Source organism: Dermacentor albipictus, chromosome 5, assembly GCF_038994185.2.
Source record: "Dermacentor albipictus isolate Rhodes 1998 colony chromosome 5, USDA_Dalb.pri_finalv2, whole genome shotgun sequence".
Taxonomy (NCBI): domain Eukaryota; kingdom Metazoa; phylum Arthropoda; class Arachnida; order Ixodida; family Ixodidae; genus Dermacentor; species Dermacentor albipictus.
The window spans coordinates 21,649,189-21,666,754 of NC_091825.1; the positions used below are offsets into that span (position 1 = coordinate 21,649,189).

Below are 17,566 nucleotides of genomic sequence, written 5' to 3' on the forward strand. Positions count from 1 at the left end.
CGCGATATGCGAGCACTGCCGAAACATCGTTTTGGTGGCCCCAAAAGGGGCCTTTTAAAAATTTTGAGAAAGCTGCCGCAGCAGCCTGTCAGCTTCAGACATCCAGAAGAGAGAAACGCTGAGGAGAGATCGCCACAAGCATCTTGCCACGCACTTCTCACTGGCTTGCACGAGAAAACCCTACGTCTGTTAGCCTTGCATGCTTTACGCGAAGCTTGCCTACATCCTCCAAGGCATCCAAGTGCTCCACGTAGTGCAGCGGAAGGTTCCTCGCGATAACAAAGCCCCAGAGGGGCTGAATCATCTGCCGGGCCTCCTACGGGGACAACGTTGAGGCAGCCTCCTGCCTTACCGCATCATCACTGCCGTCGTCGCCGTCGCTATCTGATGCAAGCACGTTCGCGACGATCGCCTCATCGGTTAGAAGCACTTAGTTTCCAACTCTATAGCCGTGCGCTTTCTTTTCACTGGCAATGTCGTGCATTGCCGATGATTAGTGGGTTCATCGGCCATCATTCATATTGGCGGCGAGTCAAACTAACTGTTGGTTGAACGAGGCTGAGAAACCACGTGGCCAGGAACGATTTCGAAGCAACTAACAAAGATGAACGCGAGCGATTAAGCTGTTTGCAGAACTGCGCTGAGTGAGGAGCCAGTGAGCAACATGCGAGCAACCTGTGAGCAGCGCAATTGACGCGGTCCATCCGTGTTCGGAGGGGTGGAACGGTGACGGCAGACAGGCGCGCGGAGATGGCTGGAAAGCTAGTGCGCGGCGGCTATTGGAGGAGCGGTCCATCTTGCAGCAGCTGGAATTTCTCATTTTCTTTTTTTTTTCCTTTTTAAGGATTTTGCATTTCACTACCGTTTGGCTCGGACACCCAGCAGCCAGCATCGGGGCATTGTAGTAAGCGGGTTATTTCACCATGGAACACATACAAAAGTTGACGGTGCAGCAGCTTCTCATTGTTATAACCGATATATTGTTAAAACCGGTATCATTATAAGTGGGTTCGACGGTAAAAAAGAATACCTACAGTTATAATAACTAAAAGAAAAATTTCTGAAATAACTAAAATATAAAAGTAATATAAAAGTAATATGCAAAAAGAATAATAGCTTAAAGAAAAGAATAACTAAAAGAATAATTTAGAGAGTTCTAAGAACCTTCTTCCACACAAAAAGGAACCAAATATGTGAAAATGAAAATAGCTCGAAATTCGTGATGTGACAGTGACAAAGGGTGCTGCAGCTTTCATGTGAAATTTAGAAAGGGTAATTTTGGCCTTTATTGTCTCCACTGGAAATTGAGCATTTCCCGCCAAATGAAGCAGAACCCCCATTAACTCGAAGTTGCAAAGACAGGGAAAAATTTCTAGATAAGCGAAATCACCAAAATAAAAGCCCGCTGGCTGCACACAGACCTCATGGAGCATTTCCAAAATGCCTAGAGGGTAATATTCTCAGTCATTTTCGTGTGCATTGGCTCTGGACACACCGGCGTCTATGGGCAAGACAGCATGCTTGGCACAGAGTCAGCACGATTGATCCTGATGCAATACTTGAAGCCAGTCATCCGAGCAAGATCGATTCCCGACATCCAAAAAGCTGACACTGCCAATTCTTGCAATTCTTGCATCGTATTGAATTCTGGACAATTGCACTTTGAAAACAGAAACTGAACTGTGGAAAGTGAATTTGCTGTTTTCTTTAGCAGATGCCCATGAGTGATGTGGCATTTACGTGTCGCACAAGCATGAAGTGAGCCTCCTAATCAAGCAGGAACCTTGCTGAAACGCTGTGGCTAAAGAAGCCTGCTGGCTTCTTTTGGGCACAGCATGGGCTGATTGTGCCTGTGAAGAGTGCCGATCATTCTGCTCAACGTTACTATTAAAGGGCCCCTCAACAGGCCACGTAGCAAATTTCGGTTATACACTGGAAGTTGTTGCGTGCCGTCTAGAGAGCGTTCTGCCACAATAATTTTTTCAAATTGGTTCATTAATAGCTGAGATAGAAATATTTCAGTGCCGCGAACCAATTATTTCAGGAGGAGAGTGCCACTGCCAGAGAGACGCTCTCTCTGCTTGCCCCGTCTAGACTCCGCAGGTGAAATTCTTTCCGTGCAGTCCCCGGTACTACAGCTCGAGGATCATGTGACGCATATGTCACGGGCCCCTCTCATTTTTTTTGTTCCTCACTTTCTTACTATGCGGCACACTTTCACTAATGGTGTCGAGCTGTTGTGATTGTCTTGTTTCACGCATCGCACAATTTTGCGCTCTGTGCACGAGAAAACCTGACTAGCAGTGTCAGTCAGTGTTTATTGCTGCACAAACACTATGGCAGACATAAGCGGATCACAGAGCATGATTGCTCACTGGAAGATGGTAGAAAATGAGTTTCGTTGTCTGCGGGCATGACAGCATGATGTGGAAACAAGCAGACTAATGGAAGTACATTTCTCTTGATGCAGTGTGAAGCAAAACAAAAAACATGGAGACATCCGATTTGTGTGTTTTATTACTAATCTAAACTTTAATTCATCTATCGAAGCAACAGAGTGCACAAATAACAGATGTTGCCTTGAATAATTTTCAAAATCCTGTGCCACTATAAGCGAAATCACAACAATGCGATCATGGAGGAAGGAAAAATATAGGAGGGAGCATTACATCACACAGCCAGCCCTGGCAAGCAAACGCTCCGTGAAGTCACAGTGGTGGCTCAACACATGACCTCTTTTGTTGGGATCACGGAGAAAGAGTAGAGATTTGCTGAGACGTTTGGCTCCCAGTAGCTATGCCAGTAGTCTTTATTCGGTGTGTGCTTGTTCAGCTGCCCCGCCATGGCTTTGCCTGCAGAGTGGGAACACTAAAGCCAACCGCACACTCTGACACGTGATCACGTGTTGGGCCACCAGGTTTGGCGTCAACCACGTGTTGGTATACTCCCTCCTATCTTTTTCCTTCCTCCGTGACTGCGATGTATGTAGGCGCACTTGTGTGATATCCGTGGACTCTCCGGCTCTCTGAACCTCTGGCGCCTGTGAAGGGCAAACGGCGTTCGGTTTGAAATTTCAGCTCTTTCTGTGGCACGTAGCGATGCAATACTTAGCAGACACGATCGTTAGCGCACTTTGTATGCACGGCACTTGTCAGCTAAAGAAGACCGGAGCTGGTGAGGGGCCCTTTAATACACTGTGATGACATTAATGTGCAACAGACAGGCTCCTAAAATGACAGAAGAAAAAGAGAGACCCAAATCCCAGCTCACCACTGCTGCATGACGCCACAGCAAAGTGGCAGCAAGCAACCGAGCAAGTGCACGTGAGTGGCGATTGACAGAAAGACGGGGGGAAAAGAGAAGCAGGAAGTGCAGCCCGGCACGGCTTTGCTAGCGAGCTGCCGCCGGGTTACAAGCGAGTGCAATCGACGCTGCCAACACTACCGCTTTGCCTTTTCCCTGGTATATTCAGTCTATATTTCAAGATATCCAGAGTCTGGCGTAAATACTTTGAGATAAGCAGTGAGAAACACTGAGCGTTGACACAAGGGCCTGAAAATGTTTATGACTTACTCGACGATGTGAAACCTCACTCATACATTTCGGATAAAAATGCAAGAAGGAAAAAAACTTTTTCTATCTGGGAAAACATGCGATCAGAAGTCTCCATTAAATTTGTTAGCGTAAACTGTGCCTTAGATCCGCGTAAGGTGAAGCGTTACATGAATTGTTGCAACACGAGACACCGACGCAAGCCAAGTACGAGGAGCTTGAGTGGCTCGCGATGGGGTTTGTCGTTCTTGCAGCTTCAGCAAGCTTACATTTACACTCCTCGAATTCGGCCTGGGAATTTCAGCCTTTGACGTGCCCACTTGGTGAGAATCGCTGTGACACGAACACTGACGTTCATGGGCTGGCGGGTCCCGAGCGACCCGACTCCCATGTTATTGTTTTCCTATTGCATAGTGCTGTATTACAGCAACTGGAATCCAAAATGAAATCAAGCTGGTGGGGTGACGCTGGAATACGGTGCCTACAACCAGAGCAATACATGACACTCACTTCATGCTACCTGTAGCAGGGAATGGCGGCACACTTGAATTATCGCCTATTAAAAGCCTGCACTACACTTCCAATGGCACTACACCCCACATGCTGCAAAACAGATAGGTGAAGATGTTTATTACAATAGGGTTGGCGGTGATGGCAGTGGAATAGGAAACTGAGTGCATGCCGGCATTTCCACATGAGACGGGCGTGCGAGTAGTATTGTGGGGAAGCTGTTGCGGCGAGTAGTTACTGTTCTCAATTGCACGTGTGTGCCTCGTACCTTTTCTTGTTTGCATGGGCTCTAGCAACTGGATACCTTTTTATGATCCCAGTTTGGCAATGTACCGAACAATGGTGCCGAAAGATCGTCTTTTCCGGAACATATGCACCAGTCAAAAAGATTAACAGATGATTACGATACTCATTAATGTGAAATTTGAATGCAGCTCGACATGTGTTTTCGTTTCGCGATATATTGGCTGGCACGGACAATCTGTCTCGTGTGACACATTGCAAATGGAGCGAAGTGTGGCGTGACTGGCTCGCTAATCTGGAGATCGCGAGAGCCAGCGTGGGCAATTCACCACAGCCACCGTCGACAGACCTCCCAGACGATGCACGCTACTTTGGTGCCATCTCGTAGAAATCGTCACCGCACTATGTTTTTTTTTCTGCCCTTTCGCCATACCGTCCTCTTTCGCTGAAAACCTCATGCTTCCACTGCACCATCCTCCTCCAGTTTCCTCCTCGCGTATTTCTTCATTCGCTGCGCTCGCTTGCTCAATTACACCGATGCTTGCGCAAGGAACAGCTGCTTAAGAGCTGCGCTCTAAAAAGTATTAGGAAATATCGTGTCTTTCGAATGCGAGCAATGGTGCCAGGGATAGTATGTAGCAGGTTCGTATCAACTAGGTTATACTGTATTTTAAGATATAAGAGTCAGAGTTAACAAGATTGTACTGCAAACGAAAACACAGCTTTAGAACACTTAAGGAGAGATGCGGGTCGAAAAACGGTGATTTTCATTTAAAAAAATCAGTTTTGTGTTTTCGACTGTTTCAGTAAGGATGATCCCTCCTCTTTCACATATAAAGAAATCAGAGCAGTAACTGATCAGGAAATTATAAATAAACACGGTGAAAGCACTCGAGGTGGCACGAAAGGGCACAAATCTGGCCCATTTTCCAGCGCGTGATGCGTCAAATCGCGGCGTCGCAAGCCATTGGGCTTGTGCAAGGCAGTAGGCCTACGCTTTTTTTCTCCGAGGTCGTCTTTGCCACGTCACAATCTCTCAAGAAGTAATAATAAAGATAACATTTCTCCACCAAAACCAAGTACTTTCGCTGGATTTCTAAATCACGTGGTGCGATTCCAGCTGCGCGAGCGGCTGCTAGCGCGCGGCGCGGCTGCAGCTTGTCTGTTCTTCCTGCGACGCCCAGCTCTCTCGGCGTGTTCCCAGACTTTCACACATTTTCCTGCTCCTTGTTTCAATGGATCTCGTGAAGAAACACAATGTTCGATCTCGAAAGTATTGTTCGGAGCACAAGTTCAAGGGAACTCGCCACAAAGTCAAGTGGCGTGCAATGGAGACATCCGCGGCAGCTAAGCCCTAACCTCGGTGACGGCGACGCTTCCGACGGTTCAAAGCCGGCCGGCCGCTCAAGATTCGTTGACAGTGCAGACGAATTCGTCAGCGCATCGGACAAAAAGTTGAGAATCTTCGACAATCAAGATAGGAGCGGCGAGGAGACGGCAAGCACCTTTATCTGCGAGTTCAGCGTCACGAACACACTGGTGCAGTGGTGAGCGCCGCGGCATGTACGGCGTACGGACGGCAAGACCTTTTTATCCGTGAGTTGGCCAAAAAACGGAAAGGACTCGCATCCTTTTTGGAGTTGTGTTGCAACAATGCAGCGTGTACCACGTCCGTTATTTCGTCAACGTATTCGTCGCGGCATGCATCTCCGGCAAATGACGCTAACCGTGGAGCGTGCAATTCGGCTAGCCCAAGAGAGTTTCACCGTGGATATCAAGGCAGTGGTTGCGGCCCGCGCAAATGGAGCTGGACACAATCAACTTGTCCGATTTTGTGCAGTTCTTGGTTTCCAAAACCGATGCACCATAAATCGTTCACCGCCATAACAAAGAAAGTGCACCTCGCTGCTACAAAAGCAGTGGCTGATGGAGTTGGCTCGGAAAGTAACAGCACAGGAAGTGGGTCAGCATGGTGCTCACAAAGACTCTGAGGGAACAACATATGGCACAGGTGAATTTTAAAGTTGTGCACTGGATCTAGATACCCTGGCCTGCATTATGTGCAATTTTTATATAGATTTCAGTGCTACAACACAAATAAAGAACTTTTATAACTCTCAATTGTGTTTTTCTCAGCTTCATATTTTTGGCCAAACATGGCTTTTGTGCATGACATTTGATGTACTTATTTTAGTCCAATCAAGACCAAATTCGGTGTGCATAATCTTTAAGATGTGTAGAATGCACTTATCTAGGTTTTAGTGCAATCAATTTAGTTTTAAGAATGGAAATGTTCAATGCACTTGGGTACCAGCCACTGAAAACGAAGCACCATATATGAAATTCTCTCAAAATGTTCCCTGTCAAGGAAATTGCCTTATCTTGGTTATTAGCACTCAGTGGAGCGTTAGGGACAAGAAAAGCCATTTTGCACTGCTATATCATGCCAACTGCTAGGTCCAGTTGCTGCACAAACATGCACTGTTTTTCACTAATGCATGGCACTTAGGATATGAAAGCACCAAGCTATCCTAAAACTAAATACATATTTGGAATGAGGATATCGAGCTATATAATTGGTACAATTTTCATTTGCCTAGCAATAATATTTTAAAAAAAGGTTTCCGAGGAGCATCTCCCCTTAAGGGTTCTAAAGCTATTTATAGTTTCCCTTTAGTACCTCTTTAAAGGCAAAGTGCAACAGAATTTCACTCTGGATAAATTGCCTGTAAGTGCACAGTGTATCAGTGTAGTTTTGGCACAGATGCAGGGCTGGTAATTGTCTAATTTTCTGATTAGCAGTACTTAATAAATGGTGCCTAAGAAGATTATGTGTGCAGCTGGCAGTGAGCGGTAGCGCTACGGACATGGTGAAAGTCCCAGAACTGTACACGCCTGCTGAACAATGAGTGCCCCTCTCGGCACGCTTTCTCAGTGCACACGCGATTTGAGCTGCTGTAAAAATGCAACGCGTTGTGTGGCCATTGGGTGCTTGAACGCATACTTGAACACGAGCGATGGCTGTGGCGTACACAATGCTGGGTCGTGGAAGGCCAAACACACCTTTCCTATCAACACCGCTTTCAGAGCGCAAGCGTGCACTGCAGGCAAGTGCAACGCAGACCAGCTAACATGCACAAAGCATGTAAACTGCACTTTACGAACCTGCACAGGCTACATTTCACAAGTACAGTCGCTTACCCTTGCATGGGTAATGATTTCTCAGTGTGACTTAAAGTATGATAAGCCGTGATGGCGCACTAAAAGCAAAGGTACAATTAAACCTCGATCTAATGATCTTCAATATAATGAAATTCTCAATATAACAAAGTATTTAACTTTTCCTAACCTTTTGTTCATAGAACACCGTGTATTTAGAACCTCAATATAACAAAGTGTATTGTATGCGATTTCAATATAACAAAGTTTCGCTTCCCTCGCAAAGGAATGCCGAGACAATAAGAGAAAGCTTCCGTGGCCGCCAATGAGCAAATGATTGAATTACAAGTGGCTGCTTGCAAACGCACCTCTCAAATCGCAGGCAACACGGCAAGAGCAACTGCCAAAGTGGAGCCGCATCACATTCCATATAAAGTCCAAGCATAATAAGATCCTATCACGCCACATGCACTGTGTACTCTAGGTGCGAGTGAAAGTTTGCGAGGTTGAGACAAGAAAGATGGTGGCTTCACGAGTGTAGCCTTTCCACGCTAGCAAAGAGAAAGAGGGGGAGGTGAGCTCGCTCGTGGTAAAGCGATCAAGCGTGCACATAAGCGGTGAAGGGGGGGGGGGAGGGGCATAATTTGACGCTTTGTGATTTCTGGCGCGCGTCTAGGCCATGGCTGCGCATGGCTTTAAGCACAGCTGAGTGCATACGCAGCTGCACATCCTGCTTTAGATGTAATCTGCCGCGTGTGCAAAGAGTGGGCGTGCTTAGATGGTGTGCCACCATGTAAACTGTCTTACCATGTGTTTAGTATTGGAGGTTGCGTAATCTCGAGTTTCGGTGACTTGTTGGAGTGAGAGGCCGACGAAGCTTTCGCTCCCTGCAGCCGGCGCTTTTCATGATGGCACCATCCCAGTGCAGCGGCGTAGTGAACATGATAGTGTGGCTGGCTTCACTTAATTCGTACCGCTGATGTGAAGAAGATATTTGTCGACGTGGCATGAAAACATATCATTCGTCGCTGACTCTCAAATCTATCAAAATAAATCGTTTTCTCATTCAAATTTGCTTTGTTCGATTACCCAATAATTCGTAAAATTCTGCGGCCCCTTTTCTTGTAAGAAAAATTGGTCACCGACTGTACTTATTTGCATAAAGGGTCGACTTTCAATACAACGAAACTTCAATATAACGAAGCAAATTGCTGATTTTACCTACTTTCTTATAGTAAGGTTTAACTGTAAGTTGTATTCAGGGGCAATATTCTCAAGCGATCATTTCAGGTGGTGCATCATATACAAGACATTTCGTCCATCTCTACATTGCACACATTTAAGTCGACAAACGCAAGCCTTTCAGAGTCAGCACCAGAAACAGTGTCAGCAGGAACCACATGCTGCATTTGTCACGAAGAATGCGACGAGGTGGCAATGGTGCAGACATGGTGGCAATAAGCGATGCCAGAATGCAATGCCATCAGAGCAAATCTGGCGAAACATTACCACAGCCGGAGTTGGGCTGACCTTATGCACACTTTGCTGATCAGATGCTTTGATCAAATGGTTTGTTGGTATTTCATTGCTCTTTTTCATTTATTTCATTTCTTTCCTAGTTTTGATTCTTTGTACTCCAATGAAGTTTTGGTCTTTCCATCCCTCACATAATTCTGCTTCGGTAAGTCCTAGCAAGTCAGTGTCTGAGTTTGCGCCTTGGATTGTGTTCAGGGAGTGATGTGGGGTAACTGTTACGGGAGGTGTCAGCAAAAGCTGTCAGTGTTGCGAGCTTTTCATTTTGCAGCTTGTCACAAACATTAAGCAGGAGGTCACAGCTAGTCATGTTGCTAGCTTTATAGCCTGGTACAGAAGAATTTTGCTACAAGAAAGGGTAACATAATTCTTACTCATTTTTCAGGCTTTTTGCTGTGGATAATGTGGTATCATGGCAATGTCTCTTTATGCTGAACGAAAATGCTCAGAGAGCCTTCGGTACGTACATGCTTTGAAGCGGTATGATCAGATAGCAAGGGAAAGATGCTTTGTACATGTTGGTTGTAGTTGCTTCAGCAATGATGACAGCCTCTCACCACAGAGCCCAACAAGGGGGCGCTACAACTTTTAACAGAGAAATGGCTTGCACACGCCAGCCATACATCACTGCTCTAACGCAATGCACTATATTCAAGGTAAAATTTACTGTACAAGGTTAATCCAAGCCACCTGAGAAAGACAGGAAATTTAGGAAGAAAGGAGACAACTGGACACTAAGGAAAATTGATATTGTCACGTGGTAGTGACGGTGAAGAGAGAACACAGTAGCAGTACTGTGAAAGACAAAACTAGCTTTTATTGGGCGAACCTGTGCCCACAAAACAGGCTACACTTAAAGCACAACGATAGCGGCGAACACAGTCGGCGATCGTCGAAAATCTGATCAGCGGATCAAGCGCGTCGGCTTTTATAGAGCAGTCGTCGAATGTTCCAGATTAATCGTTCGGACCCGTGTGCCTTCCACAAAGTTCTACACCATTCGCGTTACGCGATGAAATCAGATAACACAAGGTTCGGCGACAACAGACAGCCGGGTAGAAGCATCGATAACTTTCCAGAAACATCGGATACATTCAGGCGCGTCCCTCGCTGTGCGATTACAGTTGTCAAGCGGCGAAACGTGGTCGCCCGATAAAGATAAGTACACGTGTCAATACCCCCCTCTGAAAAAGCATCGACCCGATGCTACATACAAGCGAAATAAAAACACCCGTAGCAAAGAAAACAACAACAAAAAATAAAGAATTTCGTCAGCATCCGTAAAAGGGTTTAAGGCGCACCATGTGGACCACTTCAGATCGTGCGCGGCGCCGCTGTGAATGCGAAATGCCGTCTGGCACGACCTCATAGTCCAGAGCGCCAATACGTCGGATGACCTTGTACGGTCCGAAATAACGTCGGAGTAGTTTCTCACTGAGTCCTCGTCGGCGTATCGGTGTCCAAACCCAAACACGGTCGCCGGGCTGGTACTCAAGAAAGCGTCATCGGAGGTTGTAGTGTCGGCTGTCGGTCCTCTGTTGGTTCTTGATCCGTAGGCGGGCGAGCTGTCGGGCTTCTTCGGCGCGCTGGAGGTAGCTAGCGACGTCAACATTCTCTTCGTCAGTGACGTGGGGCAGCATGGCGTCGAGCGTCGTCATCGGGTTCCTGCCGTAAACCAGCTTAAACGGCGTGATCTGTGTTGTTTCTTGCACCGCCGTGTTGTAAGCAAATGTCACGTACGGCAGGACGGCATCCCAGGTCTTGTGTTCGACGTCGACGTACATCGCTAGCATGTCGGCGAGGGTCTTATTCAGCCGCTCTGTAAGACCATTCGTCTGCGGGTGGTAGGCCGTGGTCCTCCTGTGCCTTGTCTGACTGTATTTCAGAATGGCTTGGGTGAGCTCCGCTGTAAAGGCCGTTCCTCTGTCGGTGATGAGGACTTCTGGGGCGCCATGTCGAAGCAGGATGTTTTCGACAAAAAATTTCGCCACTTCGGCTGCGCTACCTTTCGGCAGTGCTTTAGTTTCAGCGAAGCGGGCGAGGTAGTCTGTCGCCATGACGATCCACTTATTTCCGGTTGTTGACGTCGGAAAGGGTCCCAGCAAGTCCATCCCGATCTGCTGGAATGGTCGGCAAGGAGGCTCGATTGGCTGTAGTAATCCGGCTGGCCTTGTCGGCGGTGTCTTACGTCGCTGACAGTCTCGGCATGTTCTGACATAATGGGCGACGTCGGCGGTCAGGCGCGGCCAATAATACTTTTGTTGTATCCTCGAGAGTGTCCGGGAAAAACCGAGGTGTCCAGCAGTCGGATCGTCATGTAGGGCGTGCAATACTTCTGGACGAAGTCCTGACGGGACAACAAGAAGGTAGTTGGCGCGGACTGGTGAAAAGTTCTTCTTCACGAGGAGGCTGTTTTGAAGCGTGAAGGAAGATAGTCCGCGCTGAAATGCCCTGGGGACAACGTCGGTGTGCCCTTCCAAATATTCCACCAGGCCTTTTAGCTCCGGGTCTGCCCGTTGCTGTTCAGCGAAGTCTTCCGCGCTTATCATGCCAAGGAAGGCATCGTCATCTTCGTCATCCTGCGGCGGCGGGTCAATGGGGGCGCGCGACAGGCAATCGGCATTGGAGTGTTTTCGTCCAGACTTGTAGGTTACAGTGATATCATATTCTTGTAGTCTGAGGCTCCACCGCGCCAGTCGTCCTGAAGGATCCTTTATACTCGCTAGCCAACACAAAGCGTGATGGTCACTGATGACTTTGAATGGCCTGCCATAAAGATAAGGGCGAAATTTAGCTGTAGCCCAAACGATGGCGAGGCATTCCTTTTCGGTCGTAGAATAGTTGCCTTCCGCTTTTGACAGCGACCGGCTAGCGTAAGATATCACCTGTTCGACTCCGTTTTCCTCTGGACTAGAATGGCACCGAGGCCTAGGCTACTGGCGTCAGTATGGATTTCTGTATCGGCGTACTCGTCGAAGTGCGCAAGTACCGGAGGCGACTGCATGCGTCGTTTGAGTTCTTCAAATGCGTCGGCCTGCGGCGTTTCCCACTTGAACTCAACATCACATTTAGTTAGACATGTCAACGGCTCGGCGATGCGTGAAAAGTCCTTGACAAAGCGCCTGTAGTAGGCACACATGCCAAGGAATCTACGCACTGCCTTCTTGTCGGTGGGCTGCGGGAACTTTGCGACGGCAGCTGTTTTCTGCGGGTCGGGGCGTACTCCGGATTTACTGATGACGTGGCCTAGGAACAGAAGCTCGTCGTAAGCGAAGCGGCATTTTTCTGGCTTCAGAGTGAGCCCTGATGACTTGATGGCCTCTAGTACTGTGGCAAGCCGCCTAAGGTGATCGTCGAAATTTCCGGCGAAGACGACGACGTCATCCAAGTCAGTCAGTCAAGAACTTTATTGAGGTCCTGAGGGGTCTAAGCCGTTGGAGATCGCACGCGGCGAGCTCCTTGGGCCATCAAGTAAACGTCATCCAAGTAAACGAGACAGGTCTGCCACTTCAGTCCTGCTGATACTGTGTCCATGATGCGCTGGAACGTTGCAGGCGCCGAACAAAGCCCGAATGGCATAACCTTGAACTCGTAGAGGCCGTCTGGCGTGATGAAGGCGGTCTTTTCGCGATCCCTTTCGTCGACTTCTATTTGCCAGTAGCCAGACTTGAGGTCCATCGATGAGAAGTATTTAGCATTGCAGAGCCGATCCAATGCGTCGTCTATCCGTGGGAGGGGGTATACGTCTTTCTTCGTGATTTTGTTCAATCGACGATAATCGACGCAGAAACGTAGGGTTCCGTCCTTTTTCTTCACTAAAACAACTGGAGACGCCCACGGGCTTTTCGACGGCTGGATGATGTCGTCGCGCAGCATTTCGTCGACTTGGTGTCTTATAGCTTCGCGTTCTCGTGTCGAAACTCGGTAAGGGCTCTGGCGGAGTGGTCGAGCGCACTCTCCGGTTATTATGCGATGCTTTGCGACTGGGGTTTGTCGAATCCTCGATGACGTCGAAAAGCAGTCTTTGTATCGTCGAAGCAGACTTCTGAGCTGCTGTTGCTTAATCACTGGGAGACTTGGATTAATGTCGTAGTCTGGTTCGGGAACCATGGTCGTCGGGGTAGATGCGGCGGAATCCGAGAGGACAAACGCATTACCGGTTTCCAGAATTTCCTCGATGTACGCGATCGTCGTGCCCTTGTTGATGTGCTTGAACTCCGGGCTGAAGTTTGTCAGCAACACATCAGTTTTCCCTCCATGCAGTCGAGCGATCCCTCTTGCGATGCCAATTTCACGGTCTAGCAGGAGACGTTGGTCGCCTTCTATGACACCTTCTATGTCAGCGGGTATTTCGGTGCCGACCGAAATAACAATGCTGGAGCGGGGCGGGATGCTCACTTGGTCTTCGAGCACACTCAAGGCGTGGTGACTACGAGGGCTCTCTGGCGGTATCGCTTTATCTTCCGACAGCATTATTGACTTCGACTTCAGGTCGATGACTGCGCCGTGTTGGTTCAGGAAGTCCATACCGAGAATGACGTCTCGAGAACACTGTTGGAGGATAACGAAGGTGGCAGGGTAAGTCCGGTCATGAATGGTAATTCTTGCCGTGCAGACTCCAGACGGCGTGATGAGGTGTCCTCCAGCGGTTCGAATTTGAGGGCCTTCCCACGTAGTCTTAACTTTCTTCAACTGGGCGGCGATGTGTCCACTCATGACGGAGTAATCAGCCCCTGTGTCGACTAAGGCAGTGACTGCGTGGCCGTCGAGAAGCACGTCGAGGTCGGTGGTTCTTTGTCTGGCGTTGCAGTTAGGTCGTGGCGTCGGATCACGGCTGCGTCGTGTTGAACTGAAGTTGAAACGTCGCGTCGTCGAGTCGTCGTTCGTCGGTGTAGTCTTGCCTTCCCGACTTCGTCGGGACGGCGGCGTGTCGTTGTTATGTCGTCGAGATCGTTTCGTCGTCGTCTTCGTCGGCGGCGGAGGATCTTCGTCAGTTCGACGAACAGCAACCGCACCTCCATCGGTTGCTGCTTTTAGTTTTCCGGATATGGGCTCGCTGACCGGCCCCGGGCTGGGCCAGTGTATGGTCGGCGCTGCGGCGACAGGTAGCGGCCTGGTGATGGCGAACGGGACGACCGTCGAGGGCTCCACTGAGTAGCGGCGAGGTAATCGGCGATGTCACGTGGGCGCTCGCCAAGCTGTGGACGCGGCGCGTTGACGGCGAAACCTCGCAGTCGCATCTCCCGGTACGGACATCGTCGGTAGACGTGACCCGCTTCTCCGCAGTGGTAGCAGAGCGGGCGGTGGTCAGGAGCACGCCAGATGTCCGTCTTCCTCGCGTAGGTGCGCTGGGCGACGGGTGGTCGTGCTGGCGGCGGCGGCGGCGGACGACGGAACTGTGGCGTGACAGGGCCCTGGCGCGGTCGCGGAGGGGGTCCTTGACGGCGTGCGACGGCGGCGTAGGTCATCGCTTGTGGCTCACGCTGCGGCGATTCAGGGGCTACTCCAAGTTGTTGTTGGAGTTCCTCACGCACGGCGTCGGCAATAGAAGCCACTTGAGGCTGTGATGATGGGAACAGCTTTTGTAGCTCCTCCCGCACGACAGCTCGGATAGTCTCGCGTAAGTCGTTGGCGGCCAGTGATTGAATTCCTCCGTAGTGGGTAGAGCTTGTACGGCAGTTGAATTGCCGGTTCCGCATTTCGAGTGTCTTCTCGATGCTGGCGGCCTCGCGAAGGAACTCTTCTACGGTCTTCGGTGGGCTTCGTATCATTGCGCCGAAAAGTTCTTCCTTCACACCACGCATGAGATGGCGGACTTTCTTCTCCTCGGGCATATCCGGGTCGGCATGGCGGAACAGACGTTTCATTTCTTCCGTGAAGATGGCAACATTCTCGTTAGGTAGCTGCACTCGGGCGTCGAGCATGGCTTCGGCCCTTTCCTTGCGCACGACGCTCGTAAAGGTGCGCAGGAAGCCGGTACGGAAGAGGTCCCATGTCGTCAAGGTCGACTCCCGGTTCTCAAACCACGTTCTGGCGGCATCTTCTAAGGCAAAGTACACATGCCGCAGCTTGTCGTCGGAGTCCCAGTTGTTAAAAGTCGCGATTCGTTCGTAGGTCTCCAGCCAGGATTCTGGGTCTTCAGTCGCTGCTCCATGGAAGGTCGGTGGGTCCCGAGGTTGTTGTAGGATAACGGGGGACGCTGGGGCAGCCATTGGAGTTGTTTTGACCACGATCTTCTTTGTCGACTCAGGTAGAAGTCCGTGCTCTGGGGGCAGTCCTTGCAGTCTGCGGCTAGCACGCTGGTCTTCGGCGATGTTAGTTCGGTCCTCGGGCTTCGGGCTTGGATCGCGGCTTTGCAGGGGCGTTCGGTACATGAACGCACTAGCACCTCCACCAGATGTCACGTGGTAGTGACGGTGAAGAGAGAACACAGTAGCAGTACTGTGAAAGACAAAACTAGCTTTTATTGGGCGAACCTGTGCCCACAAAACAGGCTACACTTAAAGCACAACGATAGCGGCGAACACAGTCGGCGATCGTCGAAAATCTGATCAGCGGATCAAGCGCGTCGGCTTTTATAGAGCAGTCGTCGAATGTTGCAGATTAATCGTTCGGACCCGTGTGCCTTCCACAAAGTTCTACACCATTCGCGTTACGCGATGAAATCAGATAACACAAGGTTCGGCGACAACAGACAGCCGGGTAGAAGCATCGATAACTTTCCAGAAACATCGGATACATTCAGGCGCGTCCCTCGCTGTGCGATTACAGTTGTCAAGCGGCGAAACGTGGTCGCCCGATAAAGATAAGTACACGTGTCAATATGAAAGTAAAGTTTCAAGGAGAGGGACAGGAAAAGGGGACCACTGCTTTCCCCCATATGGGTAAGTCCAGGGTGCTGTCTACTATACGAAGCCGAGGCCAAAGGGGTGCGTCTAAACAACTTGCCTAGATCCTCAGGATTCCCTTTTCTCCGAACATGACTCAGCCGCACAAGGCTGAGCACAGGAAGGTCTAACCCCCATGTGTTCGGGGTCCATGGTGTCGCAACACACCAAATGCATGCTAATGCACTCTTCTGTGGGGTTCCAACATTCAGACTTGAGTGATCCCCATACCTTCATTTACCTTCTTCTGATCTGGCAATGGCAGAGTCAGGTATATGAGAACCGTATCCGAGAAGTTTGGGCATGGAGCTCTTGGAGCATTTATATTAGTGTACCAGTTGCACAGCTCCATTTCGCGCTCTCTTCAGAATATCAGCTATTCGCATCGGGTTTGTAAATTTATTTATTTATTTTATTATTTACAAATACTGCAGCCCAGAAGGGCTATTGCAGGAGTGGGTGAATACAAACGTGAGAAAGAAAATCACTATACAAAAGAAGCATACGTGAGTAACATGACTAAGGGGAGCATTCAATGGCATCCCCAAATTCTCTATGTGGTAAAGAACGGATGGAACCAGGCAGGTCATTCCAGAGTTCAATTGTCCGAGGAAAAAAACTACATTTAAAAGTGTTGGTGCCAGCAAAAAAGACGGATAAGTTTAGGTCATTGCTGTTTCTCGTGATTAGGGGCTTTGCACGGACCAGATATGTGTTAGGGGAAGCATAATGTGGAGAGTAAAATAGAGAGTGTAGAAGTTTCAGAGAATTAATGTGACGACGGTGGGAAAGAGGGGTTAAACCAAGCATATTCAGATGAGATGACGGTGAAAACATTCTATCATAACGGCGGTATATGAAACGAACCGCCTTTTTCTGAACAGATTCAATTTTGTGGATGTCCGAAATTTTGTAAGGGTTCCATATGGCAGACGCATATTAAAGAATAGGTCTTACAAGTGTTTTGTATGTAATGAGTTTAGTTTCTTTGGGGGCAGCACGTAGAGTTCGGGTTAGATAACCAAGTTCTTTTAGTCCTTTGTTGCAAGTTGTTAGAATATGTTCTGACCAGGATAATCTTGGAGTGAAAAGGAGGCCTAAATACTTATATTCATATGCGCGCTGCAGAAAAGTGGATTTATAGGAGTAATTGAAATATGAGCAATTAGCATGCTTGTGAAAGGACATGGCGACTGTTTTCTTGAAGTTAGTGTTCATTTGCCAGAGTTCGCACCATTCACAAAAACTTATAAAAGATTGATTCAGAGTGTTATGATCGTTAGGTGAAGAAATGACATTGTAGAGAACGCAGTCGTCAGCGTAAAGCCGAATTTTTACTGAAATAGAGCTTGGAATGTTGTTAATGTAAAGCAAAAAAAGCAATGGCCCTAAAATAGAACCTTGGGGCACACCGGAAGATACTGATGCGTCAGGAGAGTTGAATGAATTAAAAGAAACATACTGTGAACGATCATAAAGAAAACTACGGATCCAGTCAACGAGAAGAGGGTTATTAAGGATAGAGCATAGTTTATGTAATAGTTTAGGATGTGGTACAGTATCAAATGCTTTGGAGAAATCAATGAAGAGTGCATCTAATTGATGACCTAAATCAAGAGCAGAAGCAATGTCATGTGTAAATTCAGTTAATTGAGTCACTGTGCTAAAACCACTACGAAATC

The 17,566-nt window shown here is 48.6% G+C and overlaps 1 protein-coding gene across 1 annotated transcript in view; it reads right to left on the bottom strand.

The window, feature by feature from the left end:
• Rai1 (Rat1 Interacting Protein 1) overlaps positions 1-17,566 on the bottom strand; it is an 81,383-nt gene that overhangs the window by 42,389 nt on the left and 21,428 nt on the right. The gene's annotated exons all lie outside the window — the stretch shown is intronic.